Here is an 11,591-nt window from a genome sequence, read left to right as displayed (position 1 = left end):
TAGCAGGTTTTTATTACGTATGTATTTTATCTAGGCGTTGGAAAGGGGAACACAGCTTTTGAATTTTTTCCTGGTGTCTGTCATCTGAATCCGTCCATGAGTAGGTGGCTGTGTGTCCCCATAGGGAACTGTGAGGGGACAGGGGCAGCGGGAGACACTCCTGCTGAGTGCAGCTGCCTTCCTGACTCTGCTCCGCTAAGATGGTATGCAGGTCCCCCACCCTCGGGACCCGGGACGCCAGGCTCCATCCCCCCACGTGAACAGCCTCTGACCTGGCCCTGGGACATGGCCGGAGAGAATTCTAGACATTCTGCTTGCAGACCTCGTGCAGAGTCCAACTTCCCAGGACTTTACGTTGTCAAATAAACCATAAATATTTCTAAGAGAGGTGCGGCTTCCCCAAAGAAATGTGGACAGTTACCGCTATTATAACAGGGATTTTTGGGGGGTAGGGTGTTTGATTTTTATTTTATAAAAATTTTATATAAAATTTTATTGTATAAAAATTTTTATACAATTTTTAAAGGTTACTTTCCACTTACAGTTATTACAAAATATTGGCTATATTCCCTGTGTTGTACAATACATCCTTGAGCCTATCTTACACCTGATAGTTTGTACCTCCTTCTTCCCCACCCCTGAATTGCCCCTCCCTCTCCCCCTCCCCACTGGTAACCACTAGTTTGTTCTCTAGATCTGTGAGTCTGCTTCTTTTTTGGTTATATTCACCAGTTTGTTGTGTTTTTTAGATTCCACATGTGAGTATAACAGGGAATTTTAAAAACACAGGCTGTGGGTAACTGAGTGAAAACCCAAGTACATTTTGTATTCTGTTAAGTTGGCAGAGGGGCAAAAGTGGTACAGTTTTAGGGGAGAAAATTCTACCTCCCTGAGATGGGTTATTTAACAATTGTTTTCTTCCTACTTTCTCATGGCAATTAAGTACCCAGACAAGGCGCTCACAGCAGCAAATAGTCTCATGACTCCTTTTAGGCTACGGAGCAAAGTAGCTCTCTACCTCCCATCACCTTATCAACGCTGTGAGCTCTTCCTGCCTGCAATCTCCACTTCGCTACATAGAAAAATAATGCCCTCCCAACCCCGCGCTTGCCTCCCACTAGAGGAACTTCCTGTGATGCCCTGGAATCTCCCAAATGGTGGGGAAGAAGGGGACTCTGGCTGTCCTCCCCCCCTCACTCCTTCTGGAACAGCTCCATAGCCATAGCTTAATGACAGATTCTTTCTTTTCTGTTTTACTAAACCTGGATTCATATCGGATCAGACTTTAACCCCCATCCACACACCCTTAACACTCAGTCTTGGATTTCCAGGGACATCTGTGAAATCAAACGCAGTCTCCTTCCTGGCAGATGAAGAGCCTGTCAAAGTTGTGTCTGGTGGCTGGCAGGCAGGCGGAGGGCCCGTGCTTCTGTGCGGCTCCCGCTGCCTCGTTTCGCCCGGAAGTTACAGACTTCACTCCGGGCCAGGTTTTCAGTGACAGGTTAATACCACGTGTATACGGCAGCTGTGTGTGTGCACAGCATAACTGCGTAGATACCAAATTGCAACCCATTTGTAACATCGATGCAAAATGCCAACAGCTTAAAAAATTTCACGTGTGATGTTTTATCAACTGAGTTCTGAAAGCTTATGGGCATGTATAATAATCTAGATTCAACATGAATCAGTAAGAACACATATATGGCCATTTGAAAACTTACTATCTATATAAAAGATAACAAGATAAATACAGATGCTAAAAGCTAAATAATTAAAAATGAGTTGTTAATATGTTGGCTACTGTAAAGTAATAGTTAAATAACATAGGTTATTAGATTATTTCAATAATTATTTGTCCTCAAAATTTGAGTGCCTTATTACCTTATTATAATTACTTTTACTAAAATAGGAGCAGTATCGTCAACCTAAAATCCTGCGCGGCACCAGCACTCTCATTTTGCCTCTCTCCCGCCTCAATAGGGAGGCGATGATGGTTTGCCTCTGCCTCTGTTGACAGCTTTCATGTGGACAGATAAATCTGCTTCGTTCGTGACATATTTCAGAGTAAAATGTCACAGCATTTTATACTTTTGCCTTTTCTCATCTCTTCACTCAAAAGCGTTTCTACTCGTCTCTCATTCACCATTGTAATTGTAAAAGTAAAATACTGATACTTTCTGATGATTTATATAGTGTTATAAGAACAATCTATTTATTATTTTTTTAAATTAATTCACTTATTTATTTATTTTTGGCTGCGTTGGGTCTTCATTGCCGCATGAGGGCTTTCTCTAGTTGAGGTGAGCGGGGGCTACTCTTCCTTGCGGTGCACGGGCTTCCCATTGCGGTGGTTTCTCTTGTTGCGGAGCACGGGCTCTAGGCGCACGGGCTTCAGTAGCTGTGGCACGCGGGCTCAGTAGTTGTGGCTCGCAGGCTCTAGAGCGCAGGCTCAGTAGCTGTGGCACGTGGGATTAGTTGCTCCATGGCATGTGGGATCTTCCTGGACCAGGGCTTGAATCCGCATTGGCAGGCGGATTCTTAACCACTGTGCCACCAGGGAAGTCCAAGAACAATTTATTAACAATAGCAAATGTTAATATTTAATTTATAAACTAAAAAATAAATATATTATACTCAATGTCAACTTCTATTGCTGCTTTTTTTCCTGAACAGGTTGGCATAGTACATGCATTAAACCTCGATTATATGGAATCCACAATGTTTTGTTTTATTGAGTAGGGCCAAGAATTTAGGCTGTGATTATATTTGGGGGAGGGGTGGGAAGCAGGGGTCGGGTCAAATCACTAGTTACCACTTGTTGCTGTTTTCTGAGCTGCTTGTGTACAAGATGGTCATCAGCCCTCACTTATTACCCAAACCAACTGCCCAGCTGCTGAAGAATAATATCAAAGGACCTTACATAAAACATCTGTGCAGCATAGTTTTTTGCTCTGAGCTTTAGTGTAATGACCTCTATCTTCAGTTTGTGTTGTGATATGATACAGTGTGAGAGAGAATCCAAGCTTTTCCACTCTGAACAGTTGGCTTCCACTTGAAATGGATGCCTTTGGTTGGATGTTAAACAGACAGGCTACCACCATACTAAAGAAAGGTGTGCACCTGCAGTTAAAAGCATTCTATTACGTAGCAGGTCATTTTACAAAGTAAAATTAACATCTTAGCTTTACATGTTTATTGTTTTGAAATGAGATCGTCCGCACACTGGGATAGCATTCTTTTGCCCTGGCAACATGGAACCCTCAGGGATGGGAGCTACGAAGGACTTGCTGTTTCCTGCTTATCACGTTCCCTCAAACAGAGATCTTCATTCAGAAAAGCTATTTGCCATTGGGAAATCTGTTCTGCCCATCCAGAAAGTCTGAGAGCCATAGATCATGGTCACGGACTGAGTTGGAATAACCTTAGGAACAATAATAATAATAGCAACTTCCATTGATTGTCTACTGGTTACCAAGAAATAAACAGGTAATAACCGATTTAATTCTTACGGCAACCCTTGAAGGTAAGTGATGATATTTCTGTCTTATAGACCAGGGGTCTATAAACTATGGCATACATCTAATCTAACCAGCCACCTGTTTCTGTATATGAAGTTTTATTGTGCCACGGTTTATGACACAGTGACAGAGTTAGATAGCCACAATATAGACTGTATGGCCGGCAAGGCCCAAATTATTCTCAGGAAGGGCAAGTTAATTTTCCAAAAGTTTTATGACTAATAAGTGGTAAAGCTGAGATTCAACTCTATGCCTACTGAGTCTATGTTCTTAACCACAAACGCCACACCACCTCTCCTTTCAGAGCCAAAACCACGTTTGGCCAGTGCAACTTGAAAAGGTGATGGAATTTGCCCAAGGTCATATTTGAAATTATAAAGGGGAGGACCTTGAGTGTACTATGAGAGACCATACTAATTTAGTTGGCCAGAGAATGTTCCAAGCTTTTAATGAACTAAATTATTACCCATTTTTCTATAAATAAATATTGTAAACTTATTTAAATACTAATAAATATATTCTTCTTCAAGGCCCTTACATGCTCTTAGGGAAAACCGGGGAAAGGACTGAATAACAGAGTGGAACATGGCTCACTGGGACCTTCCCAAACTCAGTCCTCTCTTCTTCCTGGTACTTTCCTCCACTGGGGACTAGGCCTTCCCAAGGAACTCGCACCTCTTTCCACTTCACCTGACAATGGAAGAGGCTACCCAGTGCCAATTTGAGACCTTCGGCCTGACTCTCTCTGTTTTCATTGTCAGAAGTCCACACAGTTCATCTGTAGCATCTTTAATGCATTGCCAGTGATCTGCTCTCTGCCCTGACTCAGTTTCCCTTTCTTAGACGCTGATGGCTCATTAGCTTTAAAAAAGGGAGATTAGAAATCTTGCTTTCTTAGCTCACAGCTGCACCATCTAAGCCTAAACATGAAGAAAAAGATGAATCAGAAATCTACTAAAAAAGTGTAAATATGAAACAAAATATGACTCAAAAGCTATCTATTCCACGGCTTTATCATGTTAAAATTTTACCTTTTTGGTACCTTCTAAGTTGTGGCATCATTTTAAGAGACATCATTCAGAGTCTAAAGAAAGAGGAATTGAATATTTTAAATGTAAATGTGATGAGTTCATTAAAAGCCAAAAATTGATTGTTATAGCTTTTCAACCCAGAGAGGCAAAGCCATTGAAGTACCCTGCAGGGTAGGTGACTGTGCAGGGTACTTCATCACAGGAAGTGCCTCTGGCACCCAGAGAAAGGCATGTAAGCCTTACAGCTGACACTGCTGAATGCTGGCTGGATGGAGAGTCCGCAGAAGAAATTACAGCAGCGCCACTTTGTAATGATACAGTAGCTTGTCAGATCAAAGATTTAGCTGCAAACGGGAAGGCTGAGTTAATATCTTCTCTGCAGAATCGTACTTCTGTCTCACAAATGGACAAATCAATAGATGTGGCTGGACTCGCTGTTTTGCTTGTGTTCATCTAGTATCACACCAACTAGACAAAGATCTTTTATGTGAATGCTTGGAAGCAAACACAAGGGGTGCTGAACCATTCAAAATCCTGAATAACTTGATTCACTCTCGTGGTTGATCCCGGAGCAGCTGTGTTGAGGTTTGCACTGATGGTGCAGCAGCAGTGGTAGGTGCTGCTAATGCCTCGGCACGAGTCAAAGCCGCGCCACCAAAACGCACCAGAGGTCATTGTATTTTCCATTGCTATGCTTGCGGTCAAATAATGGCCAGATTCACTTAAGGTCATCCTTGAGGAAACAGTAAAAATGACCACCTTTTATGAAGTCTTTACTCTTGACTGCACATCTTTTTAATATCCTGTGTGACAAAATTGTTACCAAGCCAAACTTGGGTCCACTTGAGCAGCAAAGCCAATCTACTGACAACCGGGTTGTGGTGAAGGAAAGTGCAGTGTTTATTGCAGGGTACCACGCAAGGAGAACAGGCAGCTCATGCTTAAAAGACCCCAATTCTGATAGCTTTCGGGGAAGGGTTTTTAAAGACAGTGTGAGGGAGGGGGTCACAGGGTGTGTGGTCAGCTCACGCACAATTCTCTGATTGGTTGATGGTGACGTAATAGGATGAAGTTTTGGGAATCTCAGTCATCAACCTTCTGGTTCCAACTCATCTGGGGTCTACATGCTGGTGGTCAGCATGCAGTTAACTTCTTCCACCTGGTGGGTGTTTTAGTATCTGCAAAACAACTCAAGGATATGGCTTGGGAAATTATCTATAGCCCTTGATGAAGAACTAAAGGTCCTTGACTTTGTTTTATGGCTAACCCATTATTATTTTTGACTTGCTTGACTGCTTTCCTTTCTTTCTGCATTTTCTCAGTTCTCTGATTAAATTTGCTCTTTGGAACGCAGGGAAGGCCTAGCAGGCTAGAGCTTTTTTACAAATAAGAGGTGAGGGATGTGGGGTGGGGGTGGGGGTGGGGTGGGGTGTCCCTGGGAAGGCCCTGCAGGATCCTGCTTGGTTTCGAAATGGAAAATATGCACAAGGCACATTAGCTGCAAATCGAAGTCCATTGCTTGTCTTGAGGAAAAGCACTCGTGTAACTGAGTTGCAAACTCAACTATGGATTTCTCGTGAAATACCATGTTTATGTTTGGCAGATACATTATTGAAAATGAGGCTGTCACTTCAAGAAAAATAACTGCAGTATTTGTTGCCAATGATAATATTTAAGCTTTCCAAAGGAAATAAGAATTCTGGAAAACTTATATCAACCTCCATGAGCTTGTCCCCTTCCCAGTTGAGATATAATTCACATACCATAAAATTCGCCCTTTGAAAGTATATAATTCAATGGTTTTTATATATTCAAAAATTTGTGAAACTATCACCATTATCTAGTTTTGTCACCCCCAAAAGATACCACGTGCCAATTCCTCTCTCCTCCTAGCCTCTAGCAACCACTAATATACTTTCTGTCTATGGATTTGCATATTCTGGACATTTCATATAAATGGAACTACACAATTATCATATGATTTAAAAAAATATTGTTTGAGATATGAAAACATTTGGAAGATCTACAAAACTCAGTAGATTAGTATTTTTCCAAATTACTAAAGCATTATGTTACAAAATCCGAAATGGGCAAAAGAGCCATTCACAGTGCAAAACAGGCTTTTAATGTAACGTTTTACAAAAAGTTATATGATATGGTGTCAGATTACACAGTGCAAATAGCCTTTAAGAAATACCACTTGTTGAGTTTTGTTGTGGTATCAAAAAAAAAAAACAACCAAACTGCAATTATCTGAAAAGACTATTAAAATAAATACTCCTCTCTTTCCAACTACATATAGGTATGAGGCTGAATTTCCTTCATATATGTCAATCAAAACCATATATCAAAACAGATTGAATGTAGAAGCAAACATAAGAACCCAGCTATCTTCTATTGTGCCAGATATTAAAGAAATAGCAAAAATGTAAAAAAATGCTGCTATTCTTACTAAAAAAATGTTTGGGAAATATGGTTACTTTTCAAAAAATGTTATTTATATTAACATAGTAGGCTCATTATTATTTTAAAATGAAGCAATACTAAATAATTTTTAAAATTTCTCAGTTTCACTTTCTAATATGGTAAATATCAATAAGATACAGCCTACAAAAACAAAAGATCTTTGGGACTTCATTGGTTTTCAGGACTGTAGCGTGGACCTGAGACCCAAGAGTTTGAGAACTGTAAGTTTAGCACTTGTTGTCTGCATCTTTCATTTGACAAATAGACATACCTTAGGGATAGTTCTGCATTCGTTTTATTGAACCTCTCTGTGTCTTTTCTATTATTAATTACAGTTTCATTTAAACAGGTTACAAGTCTCATCTCCCTTAGCTTTGTTATTGCATCACCACTTCCAGCAATAGCAGCTTCCTCTGCACGCGGGCCGCTCAAGGGCAGGCACTTGGCATCAGCCTGCCTTGTTCTAATAGGATCCCAGTTTACATCTGTCGAATGGAAGGAGACTAGGGAGACAGACAGTGGAATAAAAATACTATACACTAGGAGTGCTCCATGGATAGTAATTAATCAGAATGTCATATGCATAAAAGGAGATAATCAATGTGAGGGAGTCAGGAAAAGCATTTGAAATTGATTGGAGGTGGGGAGGAGTGTTTATCACAATATTATACACTATGGTCAAAAATTAGAAGCAACCTAAATGGCTAACAATTGGGAATTTGTTTTTAAAACATTATAGTTTATACAATCATTAAAAATGATGTTGCAGATAGGTATTTGCCATCTGGAGTTTTTTTGACTTAAACTGACCATTTTTCCTCCCTCCTCTCTGCCTCATCTCCTCACCCCTTAAAAAAAGAGTTGACAGAATAACATTATCAAAACTGTGTTTAATGCCTCAATTGTGCTGGAGTGAAAAAAATGGTTGAGACCACTGTACTGAAGATGCACATCTACTGATACGGAAAGATGTCCTTGATAGAGTGTTCATGCAAAGAACAAATTATAATTTGCTTTATAATTATAATTTGTAATAAAATTTAATTATAAATTATACTTTAAAAGTATAAAATTGTTTTTGAGAAACACAGGCACAAACAGTAAAAGGGTATAAAAGATATTGCAATGATTATATCTGGGTATTGGAAGTACATTTAAATTTTTTCTTCTTATTTTTACACTCACCTCAATATACTAATATATACTTATTTGCTTACCAAATTCAGTGTATTAATAAACATGTAACATAATACTTTTGTAACAGGAAAACAAATTATTTTTAATTTGTTAAAATATAACAGTAGCTCTCAAGCTTCTCTTTATCAAGGTGTTACACTCGTAGTCATTTATCAAAAGAAAAAAACAATGCTAATAAACTCACTTTTGCTTTTTCAAAAAAAAAGAAAGAAATCGATTGGAATGTTTTACACTTAAATATGCTGAGAGCTGGTCTCCAGTTTTAGTGAGCATAAAAATCAACTGATAAGCTTATTTATTGGGTGGGCAAAAAGTTCGTTTGGGTGTTTCTGTGACATCTTACGAAAAACCCGAACGAACTTTTTGGACAGTCCAATACGAGGCAGATATCTTGGTCCCATCCTCCAAGATCCCAATTCATTAGGTTTTAAATAGCCCCAGGAATCTGCATTTAAAATAATTCTGGATACAAGTTTTAAATTGAAAAATCGTCATGTGCATAAGGGAAAAAGTCAGGCCCACCCCAGAGCCCAAACTTCCCTCCCCAGAGCTGAACACTGTTAATGTTCCCTTCTGTTTCCTTCCAGAAATGTCCTATATATATATATACAAGCCATATGAGTAACCTTTTTTGTAGTTAGCAAAAATGTAATTGGGGGTACATTAAACATGTCTTGCTTTTTTTCTCTTAGCAATATATCTTGGATACTGTTGTCTAATTTTACATATGAATCGGTCTTTTCTTTTTTAACAGTTGCATAAATACCATACTTTAACAGTTCCCATTGATGGACATTCAAATTATTTCCAGTCTTTTATATAACAAACAATAAATCAAAAAATCCTTGTTCATTTGTCTTTGTTCATATGTAGGAAAAAATTTTAGAAATGCAGTTGCCGGATTATAGGGTGTGTGCATTTTAAATTTTGTAGCTGAACTTGGCCCTTCTAACAATCACGCTCAGCGATTCTCTCTCGGTGGTTTTATAACCATACCTAGAGAAAGGGGAAAGAACCAAACGGATAATTATCACTTATATTTTAGGAGTTTTCCTCTTAAAGATAAGAAAATAAAGATTTTGTACAAAAACTCACTGACCATCTTTAAAGAGGACAAAATTTATTTAGTTGTATGTAAATGAAAAGTATTTGGATATGTGAGGGGAAACCTATAAAGCACATAACAAATATACAATCAACCCTATATAATATCATCAGGATATATTTAAACAGGAAATAATGTATTTGCTGTAATTCTTTATAAGCATTCTCTTTTTTTTCTGTTGGCAACATGAATATTGCAAGTAGGTTTTACTTTTGTCTTTGTAAAACGGGGACTTGATTTGGTAGAGATCACCGCTTCTAAAAATATGGTAAATCAACGAACAACTGGACAGACTGAACATAAGCAGGTCTCACTTGGATATTTAACTAAAGCTGGGTCATTGGATAAAAAGTTCGTATTTGTGATGCACAACTAGTAGTGCAAGCATCAAAATGCATCAGCTGTATAGCACCATTCCCAGTATTTAACACCGCCTCTTGTTGGTTTGGTATTGTCAGTAAGTGAAAGTAAGGGAGTAATGTAGTCAGTTTTAAAACACACAACATGTTTTTCAATCTATCATCCTAATTTAATGGTAAATATATAGAGAGAAAAACGTTGCCTCAGCATTTAAGATTACCTTTATCAAAAACAGAGAGCTGGGTTCTTTCACAGCAGCCAAAGATGTCATGATAACAAACGGGTCATTGTGTTGGACCAAATGGAGTATGACATGCAATTCATTATCTATAATAATTTACAGGCAATTCTTTAATCATTGGAGGTAATATTGCATATGTTAGCCATGCTTTTGTTTCTCCTTTCCATTAGCCGCCTTTTATGATTATTGTTATTTTGGCGGTCCCTTTCATTACCCAACCCCTCCCACTAGACATTAGAGCAGGAAATAGTGGAGAGGAAACAAAAAGGAAACGTGTCCGTGTAATCACTTGTTAACAGCTCTAAAGGGTTTGGTGGAGTAAAAGACTGAAATGGATGGCTAAAATTAGGCTGGGGTAACATTCTGTGACTCCAATTACTAGTACCATTCCTGCCTCTAATTACCAAGGATAAGTGAGAATGGTCTGTACTCACTTTAGATAAATTTGACCCAAGACACTGGCCATGATATTAAAGCATTTTTGTGTGTGTGTGATGAGCAAATTCTAAGTGGAAATTTAAATAGTTCTAAAATATGTGTAAACAAGTAAGGCAGCCAGAAATTTCAGAATGATTCTGGGAAGAACATTCTGCAGTGTGAAACATGTTTGGCTTAGAAAAATAGAGATCTCCGATAAAGGAAGAGCATTATGTGATATCATGGATCACAGTTATCTTCTGTTTGAAATCAACCAAGAGAACTATTTTAAAAACTGTGCTGAGCTCAGGCAGATGAACTGTCCATAGAACAGCAAGACACTGGAGAAGGGCTATTTGTTACCACTACTGCAATGTCAAGTGCACAGACATTTGGACCAAGGGCATTTTATTATCCTCACAACCTGATAGTCTCATATTTGGGATGAGTAACATGCTTGACAGATGATTTAACCACCAACTTTACATGTTAACCAGCAATTAGTTTTCTATTTTATTTACTGGGCAGGAGAAACTCAGAAAAAATTTTTTCTATAGGCCTCAGATCGTGCTCATAAACTAAGAGGCCAATGAAATGAATAAAAGTGCTTAAATCGTAGCCCTTGATTCAGTGGTTGTATGCATGAATATGACTTTCACTAAGGAGATTATTAATATTTATTTGTTAAGGTTTTGTCTCAAGGTTCAGTTTATAACTGGATAATATTGAATTAGGAGTAACGGCAAATGCTTTTCTTAGAGAAAGATTTAGAAATTGTATGCCCTAGCTGCAGAATTCTTTAATAAAAATATAAACTGTGTTTCTTTAATTGTACCAAATATATTACCTTTGAAGTTAGAGCCTGCTTTTGTTTTACACTGGTAGATCAACAGCTCCCTGTAACAATTTCTGAAATCCAGCATAGTCTGCTTAAAACCCATTTACAGGTTTTCCCCACTATCTGAAAGCAGAATGTTCTACGAAACCTTAACTGAAATGGCATAAAGCAAAGAAGCCATGACCTTAGGTCACATCTTGCTCATGGATGCACAAAATAAATCGAGATCAAGTACAGATGCTCACAGACACAGTTCAAAGCTATGGCGACTTGAGGCTGAATTGCGGAATGTGGTTCCCCGGAAGGAGCCTGACGGCGCCACTCTTGCTGCTCCGGCCGAGCTGCCTCTATAAAGGTTCACAGCAAAACAAACGCTGAACGTGGTTCCCCTTTTCTTTTTGTAAAAGCGAAAATCCTC

The sequence above is a fragment of the Monodon monoceros genome, unplaced genomic scaffold (assembly GCF_005190385.1).
Source record: "Monodon monoceros isolate NGI ecotype Baffin Bay Population unplaced genomic scaffold, NGI_Narwhal_1 Super_Scaffold_16, whole genome shotgun sequence".
Lineage (NCBI taxonomy): Eukaryota > Metazoa > Chordata > Mammalia > Artiodactyla > Monodontidae > Monodon > Monodon monoceros.
Note: the sequence above shows the minus strand (reverse complement) of the source record.